This window comes from Orbicella franksi, chromosome 10 (genome assembly GCF_964199315.1).
Source record: "Orbicella franksi chromosome 10, jaOrbFran1.1, whole genome shotgun sequence".
NCBI lineage: Eukaryota > Metazoa > Cnidaria > Anthozoa > Scleractinia > Merulinidae > Orbicella > Orbicella franksi.
In genome coordinates, this window is record NC_138154.1 from 25,400,399 (window position 1) to 25,410,410 (window position 10,012).

Below are 10,012 nucleotides of genomic sequence, written 5' to 3' on the forward strand. Positions count from 1 at the left end.
TTGCCATTCATCGTGCAGGCAGGAATCTATCGGATGAAATTATTTTGAATGAAATTAAGAACTTCATCTTAATTCGGAAAAACCTAATTTGCATTCACTTTCGACACACTAATCCACATATGCGATTTACAAAGCTAGTTTCGTCTAAGACCTCTTCAGTTGATCGCCATGCAATACTTGAATATAAACATACGTCATGTAGCAACACACGAATAATGACCGCTCGACACCAGGACCTTATCATTTGAAACTAGGGTCCTGAAACAGGAGTTTTTCAGTTCGCTACGACGTGACAACAGTCCTTGGGATGCGGACGTAATTCCACTCAGTTTTGGAGTTAATGAGCATTCCTTCTTCAATCTTACTAATCAAAACCGACTCTGTGACCTGCCTAAGCATCGCGTCATCACGAAAAGTTCCCGTTACATTCATCACAAAGTCTGGAACGCTCCCTTCATGTCCTGTCATTTTTCGTGTGTTGCTACATGACGTATGTTTATATTCAAGTATTGCATGGCGATCAACTGAAGAGGTCTTAGACGAAACTAGTTTTGTGAATCGCATATGTGGATTAGTGTGTCGAAAGTGAATGCAAATTAGGTTTTTCCGAATTAAGATGATGTTTAGTAAAACTTTCTTGGCTTCGACAAGCAGAATTTCTCAGAAATTAAAAACTACTTAATGAAAAAGGTTTGGGGATTAACTAAAATGCAAACGTTTTCTATTAAATAAAACGGTCACAGAAAAATGTTATCAAATGTTTGGAAGAGTATTTCTCCCGACATCATTAAAATAGATTTTACCTTGACAGTTCAACTTAACAACAGATAACTGCAATGAAAAATTCTGGCAAAGCTGTTTCTTAGCAAGGTAGGTCGGCAGGAATACATTGAGACGAGAAGGCTTCACTGGTCTAGCATAGAACTGTCTGTGTACTGTTCTGGTGTCTAATTATTAACTGATATCTGTTTAATTTACTTCGTTTTCCTTAAATTGCGGCAAGAATTCTACACTTTTTATAGTTACCTCAGGAGAAACTGCGAACGATTGCAAAAAAAAAAAAAAAAAAAAAAACACAGAAAACAAACAAACAAACAACAAATAATCTTGTAATTGTAAAAAAAAAAAAAAAAAAATAGAACATTATGAAAGAAGCGACCAGCTAACTAACTTCAAAACACGGAGCACATTAGATTAAAACTCTTACAACTTTAGATGTGAAACTTTTTACTCTTAGCGCCGAGCGAACCTCTAAAGGTAGAAAAAGAGATGGTTTTTTTAGAGATGTAATGCATTTTAAACCAAAAATTTTATCAAGCTGGTGATTACGGAAAATGGTTGTTTTTGCTTAAGGACGATTCGAAGTCATTACGTGCATGCAAATGTCTTGTACATGACAGCAAAAAATTGTTTAACGGCCGAGTTGTTTAATTCATATGCATGAAATTGGACACAGAACCACTTAGTTGTTTTAATCAAATCGACGCGATATAGCATCCTGAATCTTAAGTCTGAGGCCCCGGCCGTTTATTGTGTTCTTTGGAATCCGAGATAAGGCCTGATTCCCGCCAAGACAACTTTATAAAGCGTTGATATGAAGAAAAGCCGTCCCTGTTGGTCGAGTCAAAGTAGACCTCGTGCGATTAGTTATAAATCCTTACTAAATATTGAAATCTTCAGTTATCCCTCTTTCTTTGAGTCATCCTTCGCTCAGTAGTGCCCTCGGCAAGCCAAACCTCGTTCCCAAAGCTTTGAAATTTCCACTAGTCCTGGGACGAGGTTTTCGGAGCGCCGAAGTCCTTGTACGAAGGAACATGGGCTCGTCCGCCAGGGTACCCAGCATGGGAGTAGATGACTCGCCTCCATAAGTTCTCTCGTCTCCCGAGCGAGGTCGGGGAAAGTCATTTAATTGTTGTTTGACTTTTTAGACAAGCAGTGAAGAGGTTAACTCGCTCCTGAAGGTAACTTGGGGAGGGTTGTCTTGGGTACCTGCGATCAAGTAAATAGGTTTCACAGAAAGTAGAAATAACACGTCAAAAATAACTTAGAAAAATGCCATACCTTATTTTGACTGGAAAGTTTAAGTTAGTCAGCTTAAAGACAAAATAGTAACAGCATCCGTTAATTAACCAGAGTAAGCAGGTTTGATCAACAGGTAATACAGTCGGCTTTTGATTATTTAGCCGAGAAGGAAAATGGGCATGGAATGGAGACTTTGAAGAAAACGAGTCTTTATAACTTTTTTGAGGAGGTGGAATTAACTTTATAAAGTTAAATTGGAAGGTCGAAGTGTTCCTCATGATTGTGTAATAAGACATTTATTATCATTTCAGAGAAAAAGTATGACCGCAAACAACTTCAGCCGCCTTCCTTATGAAACATGTCTGATGCCGAACCTTCCTGAAGAAATCCAGCAGCGAGTGCCAGACACGGCTAACTATGTTGTGTGACCGCTGTACATGCTGTTGGCCGTCGTAGCATTTGTTTGTAACGTGCTGATCTGCATCACTGTAGCACCAACTAAATCTCTTCAACATCCTTCACTGCTGATGCTGTGTAGCTTGTCAGTTCGCCGATTTGATTCATTTGAGTTCTCTGTTTGCTCTGTACCTGGGTATAAAAACAATGCTAAGCGAACACATGTGTATTGGCAATCTCAACACCAAGGAATACGCCATGACCGTATCCTATTATCCTAGTATCCTAAGTGTCTTAGTAACCCTTGGCGCTTTAGCAGTAATCAGCAGAGATCGGTACTTGGCAGTGAAAAACCCATGGTGGTATCGTAGCCACGTGACCAGATCACGTGCTATTAAGATATCATGTATGCCTCGGATAATCAGCGTGGTTATAACACTCGGGCACGTGTATGACAGCGGATATAAGTATCTTGTACATGTCATGCACCTTGTGTATTACTGTGTATGTTTCATTATCATCATTTTTAGTGATGTTAGTATATATTTTAAGAAACCTCCAACAGCTGGAATAAGAGAGATACAGGTGGTGATGAAGAGAGAAAAGAAACCAGCTGCCACTATTAGATTGATCCTGATGGTATTGTTGCTAACGTTCCGACCAGCACTCTTGTTGCCTATAGTTTTAACCGTAAATGGAATAGAAAATTTGGGCCTTATCGACCATCTATGCATTTGTGAATCCTTTTTTGAGCTTTTGTCGCAGCAAGCTCCTCTAAAAGAAACGCAACACAATCCACAGTTGCTTCTTCCGTTGCTGGCGCGGGAGGCACGTTGGAAACTGACCAAATGATCGCCCTGGTCTGCGAGGTCAAAGTCTCAGGCGTCATTCGTGACGCGTGATCCTCTACCGTGACTCATCGCGGCTATTCGGCGAGATCAATTGCCTCTCAAATCGAAGAGAAACTGGAACCCAAATAAGATAAAATAGGAAAAACCAAAACCCACACCGGATACCAAAACCGAAAAACCGCTAGTATTTTTACGAAAACCGAAAACCAGATAGTAAAAAACGAAAAGTTTGCGAACCGCAATGAACACCAAAACTGAAAAACCGAAGTCTTCTGGCACAAAAACCGAAAAACCGATCTAAAAAATAGCTAAAACCACAAAACCGAAAATCTCAATGCCCCCCTCTAGTAAGGATATGCTCAGAGCGGTGAAAGGTTTATTTAGGCGCTTCCAGCACGTGCAACAACACCTTCACCACCACCAAATCCCGTTCTGACAGCTAGCTGATGTTGTTCTCGGTAGCCCCGAGTTCTACTTCCCGGCTACGCTTGTAAAGAGTCAACTGGTCTGCCTCCCGGCCACCAGATGGGATTCTTAACCTAGTTATGTTTATTTGAATCTTTATTTATCATTGCCTGTTTACATTGGTCCTGAAAAGTCCCAGTGAGGAGTGGCCAATTACGTATACATTGTTATTAAAAATCTCGCTCGAAAAAGTTAGCTTGAAAACTCATTTTGCGACAACTAAACCGAAACCGTTGAAAAGCATACAAAATTTAGGGTCAAAACTAATCAATAGAGAGGTTCGCAACACCTCACACTTTTAAATTTGTTGGGTTTTCAATTTCGTTAAGAAATACTGTTCGTATTCTTCAATAAGTCAAGTTTGCATAAGAGCCAAGTGGCTCATCAGGCCGGAACTTATCCCGGTTTCTACTCCCCCCTGGATAGGATGCTAGTCTATCGCAGGGTTGCTAGTCTATCGCAGGGTTACCCCCACAGCATTAAATTGGCCGGTACCCATTTATACACCCGGGTGGAGAGAGGTACTTTGAGAGTAAAGTGTTGTGCTTAACAACACAACACAATGTCCCCGGCCAGGGCTCGAACCCGGGCCACTCGTTCCGGAGTCGAGGGCACTAACCATGAGGCCACCGCGCCTCCCATGTATTCTCCCAGGTATTCTTCAATGTTATTGGCTTATGTGAGAAAAATATCGTTAGCCTTGGTTCTCATGTAGCGTTCTACAAGTAGTCGCACTGCAACTGTTGTCTGTTTGATTTACTTCGTTTTCTTTAAAGAAACAAGAATTAATTCTGCACTTTTTTGTTAACTCAGGAGAAACTGTGAACGATTGCGGTTTGTATCGACTTTGATTCTTGGCGAGAGGAGCCGGAAACTATCAGCCGATAGAAAGCTTCGAGTTCTCCGTCTTACTGATAGGTAACGTGACACATGAGCGCCATCAGTTAGTTTCACATCACTACCTTTGAAATTACCACATAATTTGGCCTCACTATAATTAAAAATATCCTACAAAAATATCCATGGGTCTTCTCCGAGATGAAAAACATTAATAGATAATCGATGACAAAAAGTGGGTTAATGGGCACGAAGCTTCGCTTCCAATTGCCATATCTACATGATGTTGTGAAATAAAACCATAAATAATTATCAATTTCGACGCGGTCTATGTGTTAAAGATTTTAAAGTATGCTACTGAAATATCATGAGAAAAGTATGGTCATTGGCAGACAGTTATGTCCACCAGATGGAAATAAATTCAAATGAAATTAGGAAAGAAAGCTTATTCCTAATTTGATTTTTAAGTCTGTGTCACTGTAATAAAAAAAAAACCTATACAACAAAAACGACTAGCTTCATTTGCTTGACCATAAATACATACCGTGTTGCAAAAGCTTTTGTAAACTAAAACTACAACTAAAACAGTAACGGTTATCATGATCATATAATAATGTTATTATATAGCGGTCAAGTTGCATTGGTTTGATTTGAAAATAACATACTGCGTAGATCAAAGCAAGATGAAATAAATTTTGCTAATTGTAGATTAATATGATTTGAAGACGTCATAAGTTCGCCGATGACTTGTAACGAGGATAATTGTTTAAAATTCGGAATGATATGTTCTATTTTTTTTTATAAAATTTATTTCTTAGAATAGAGTATTTATTGCAATATATAAGAAAGTGAGATTCGTCTTCAATTTGATTATACAAATATATCAATCAGCCGACTCCGCGATGACAAAAAACAATAGATAATCCCGATGGCAAGAACCGAGTAAATGAGCAAGAAAGATCTTCACTTCCAATGGCCATCTACATGATGTTGCGAAACAAAACCGTAAGTGATATATTTTCTTTTGCCGGGTATATCTGCTAAACATTTTAAAGCATGATAATGAAAAGTTTTGTCATTCGCCATTCACTGAGGCAGTATTAAATCTCTCAGATTAAATAACTTTTAATGAAATTGAAAACTACTTAATGAAAAACGTTTGAGGATTAACTAAAAAGAAAACATTTTATTAAATAAAACAGTCACGAAACCTTTTATCAAATGTTCAGTTGGAAGAGTTCTCCCGGCAGTTTAAAATTAATTATACTTAAAAACAGATAATTGGAACGAAAAATTCTGGCGAAGCTCTTTCTTAGCTAGGTAGGTCGGCAGGAATACATTGAGACGAGAAGGCTTCCCTGATCTGAGTATAGAACCGTCTCTATACTGTTCTATTGTCTAATTATTAACTGTTATCTGTTTAATTTACTTAGTTTTCTTTAAACTGCAATAAGGATTCTACATTTTTTTATAGTTAACTAAGGAGAAACTGCGAACGATTGCAAATAGCAAACAACAAATTAACTTGAAATTAAAAAAAAATAGAAGAAGCGACCACTAACTGCTAACTAACTTCAACACACGGTGCACATTAGCCGCTTAAGACTCTTGCAATTTTAATTGTGAAAATTTCCACGCTTAGCGACGAGCGAACCTCTAAAGGCAGAGAAAGAGACATTTTCATAGATATGTGATGTATTTTAAGCGAAAAATATTATCAAGCAAAGGATTTTGGGAAATAGTTGTTTTTTCTTTAAAAGAACGATTCGAAGTCATTCCATGCGAATGCCTCATACATGAGGGCAAATTTTAATGGGCGAGTTGTTTAACATTTGCATGAAATTGGACACAGAACAACTAAGACATTTTGTATCAAATCAACGTACAGTGTAACTTTTTAAATCTAAAGTCTGAGGCTTCGGTGTTCTTGGGAATCCGAGATAAGCCTGATCCCTTCCAAGGCTTTTCTTCCAAGGCACTTTATCAAGCGTTGATGTGAGGAAAAGCTGTCCCTGTTGGCTGAGTCAAAGTAAATGCTGTGCGACTAGTTGTAATCCTTACTAAATATTGAAATATTCAGTTAACCCTCTTTCTCTGAGTCGTCCTTAGCTAGGCAGAACGCTCGCCAAGCCAAACTCGTTCCCAAGACTTTGAAATTTCCACTAGTCCTGGGACAAGGTTCTCGGAACGCCAAAGTCCTTGTACGAACAAAAATGGACTCGTCCGCGGGGGTACCCTACCTCAGAGTACATGACTCGCCTCCACGAGTTGTCTCGTCTCCACGAGTTCGGGGCAAGTGATTTAATGGTTGTTTGACTTTTTTAAACAAAACAGTGTAGGAGTTAACTCGCTCCTGAGGGTAACTTGGGAAGGGTTGTCTTGGGTACCTGAGATCAAATAAATAGGTTTCACAGAAAATAGAAATAACTGGTCAAAAATAAAGAAGAGGTTTTTTTCGCGGTGGTACTGAGAAAAATACTACACATTATTTGGATTGGAAAGGTTTAGTTGGTCAGCTTAAAGACAAAATAGTAACAACAGCCAGTAACCAGAGTTAATCAGGATTGGCTCAGGTAATACGGTCGGCTTTCGATTATTTAGCTGAGAAGAAGAACGGGGCTAGGATGAAGACTTAAAAGAAAACGAATCGTTATAACATTATTGAGGAGGTAGAGTTAACGTTAATAAAGTTCAGTTCGTAGATCGAAGTGTCCCTCATGATTGTCTAATGAGACATTTACTATTATTTCAGGAAAAAAAATATGACCGCAAATAACTTCAGCCGCCTTCCTTATGAAACATGTCTGATCTCAAACCCTCCTGAAGAAATCCAGCATGGAGTGCAAGACACGGCTAACTATGTTGTGCAATCACTGAACATGCTGTTGGCAATCGTGGCTTTTGTTTGTAACTCGCTAATCTGCGTAACTGTTGCACGAACCAAATCTATTCAACGTCCTTCACTGCTGATGCTGTGTAGCTTGTCAGTTACTGATTTGATACAAGGTCTGTTTGCTCTGTACATGAGCACAAAAACAGTACTAACCGAACACATGTGTATCACTTATCTCGACACCAAGGAATACGCCATGGCTATCCTAAGTAGCCTAGCAACTCTTGGCGCTCTAGCAGTAATCAGCAGAGATCGTTATTTGGCAGTGAAAAAAAACATGGTAGTATCGTAACCACGTGACCAAATCACGTGCTATTAAGATGTCTTGTATTCCTTGGATAATCAGCGTGGTTATAACACTCGGGCACGTGTTCGACAGCGGATACAAGCATCTTGTACACGCCATCCCTCTTGTGTATTATTGTATCTGTTTCATTACCATTATTTTTAGTGATCTTGGTATATATTTTAAGAAAACTCCAATAGCAGAAATAAGAGACACGCAGGCGGTAATAAAGAGAGAAAAGAAATCAGCTGCCACAATTAGATTGATCCTGCTGGCACTGTTGTTAACGTTCCTGCCAGCTCTCCTGTTTCCTATAGTTTTAACGGTGAATGGAATAGAAAATTTTGGGCCTTATCGGCCGTTCATGTCTTTCCTCTTTACTGTAGATGCATTTGTGAATCCTTTGTTGAACTTTGGTCGCAGTAAGGACATGTGCAGAGCAGTAAGAGATCTCTTTAGGTGCTCTCAGCGCGTACAACCACCACCACCACAGCAACAACAACAACTACAACAACAACAGTTTCAATCAAATTAAGGAACCGAAAATACAATTAATTTAACGACAGACATGAAAATATGGTTTTACGCTGGGAAAAATCCGCCAGTTTTAGTGTTAAAAGCTTACTGTACTAGAAAATAACAAGTTAAAAATCTACCGATGGTAAATGGAACATGATCTCTAATTGTAAAGTCATATAAGCGTTTGTACAAGCAGTAGTAGTAACCTAAGTGTAGATGACAGGTGTTTGAATAAATTGCTGTTATCGATCACTAAATCAGCGACTTATTGATAAACGATCCGATTGGTCTAATAAGCAGGCATTTAACATTGTTAATATATAGATTTAGGCCAGCCTAAAAGCGTAGCTCCTGGACCGCGTTGTTCAGAGCCAAATAACCCAGGAGAAGGTAGAATTTTGATTTCAGTTTTGTAGCTTTGCGGCGCGGTTTTCTGTATATTGTTTGGCCTTCTGTTTTGAGTTTTAATAATCGCTATATACACAAACCAAAGCAGCCAAAAAACATTTGTATAGAAAAAAAAGTTACAATTCGGTTAACTTTTAATCCTCGGTTAGCGTTAACCGACTTCCGAACAGTCCTGCCCTGTTTTCAACAAGTTAACCTCAGATGAGCCCGCGATCCAATCGAAAACCAGCACTTGGTCAGCGGTCAACTTTAAAAAAACACGCGACCTCGATAAGCTGTAAACTTGAGCCCGCGATATGGTCACGTGATACTGGTCAGCGGATACCTTTGTTTGACAGGTGTCAATTGATCATAACATGGATGTCCAATATCAAAGAAGTACACGGTAAACCAAGACTGCATGTCTCTGTCAACCTATTATTTGGAGTATGGCGGCCATGTTGCGCGACTCCGTCGTCGTCGTCGTCGTCGTCGTCGTCGTCGTCGTCGTCGTCGTCGCCGTCGTGCGTACGCGCCCACGAGCAATACCGCTAGCCATGATGACCATGAGAAAATCAACTCATGGGTTTCCTTTTCTCTCCTATATGAGTATGGGGCTCCGCTTGGCGGCCCTTCGGGCCGCCGGAGCTCCGCTATTATCCCCAACTTAAAGGATGCTTCCTTTCAACAAAAAATTCCGAAACTTCCAAGACGGTGGCAACTGGTGTGGAAAGTTTTCAGAATCGTTTGCGGAAAAAAAAAAGAAAACTGGTAGCACACTTTCCATTTCTAAAGAAGATCCCGCTTTATGAAATTCCCTGTGGCGAATGGAAAAGTATTTTCGGAAATTTCCAAAAAACAGGTTTCCCTGCAAATTGCTGTATGTGAGGGGAGAATTGGCCGATATTCGTAACCATGAAAAAGCCAACAGTCAGTTAAGTGAAAGTCCAATAACCATGTAACACCTTGTAGTGAGAACTACCTGAAGTTGTAAGTAGCTAATATTTACGAGCAGAATAACTGACTGCCTATGATGGAATAGCCTACAACAACAGTGAGCTCATTGGCAGCCAATAGCAGTTAGGATTACTAAACGAAATATTAGATCATTTGTTTAGAGCCTAGCATATATACAGGTGTTTTGTAGTTGTTCTTCGGTTACGCCCCCGGTGGTGGGACGCCGAATACCACTATCCCGTATTAGTTACATTCTGGTTACGTTCTGAGTATGTTGTTGGATTAAACTCTACTGTTGGAGCCACGTAACTGCGTATTCTCGATATTCCGGTTGGATTGTTTCCTGTAATAGATCCCGAAACCTCTAGGAGTCTGACAAACTCCGTCGCTGCAAGCGTG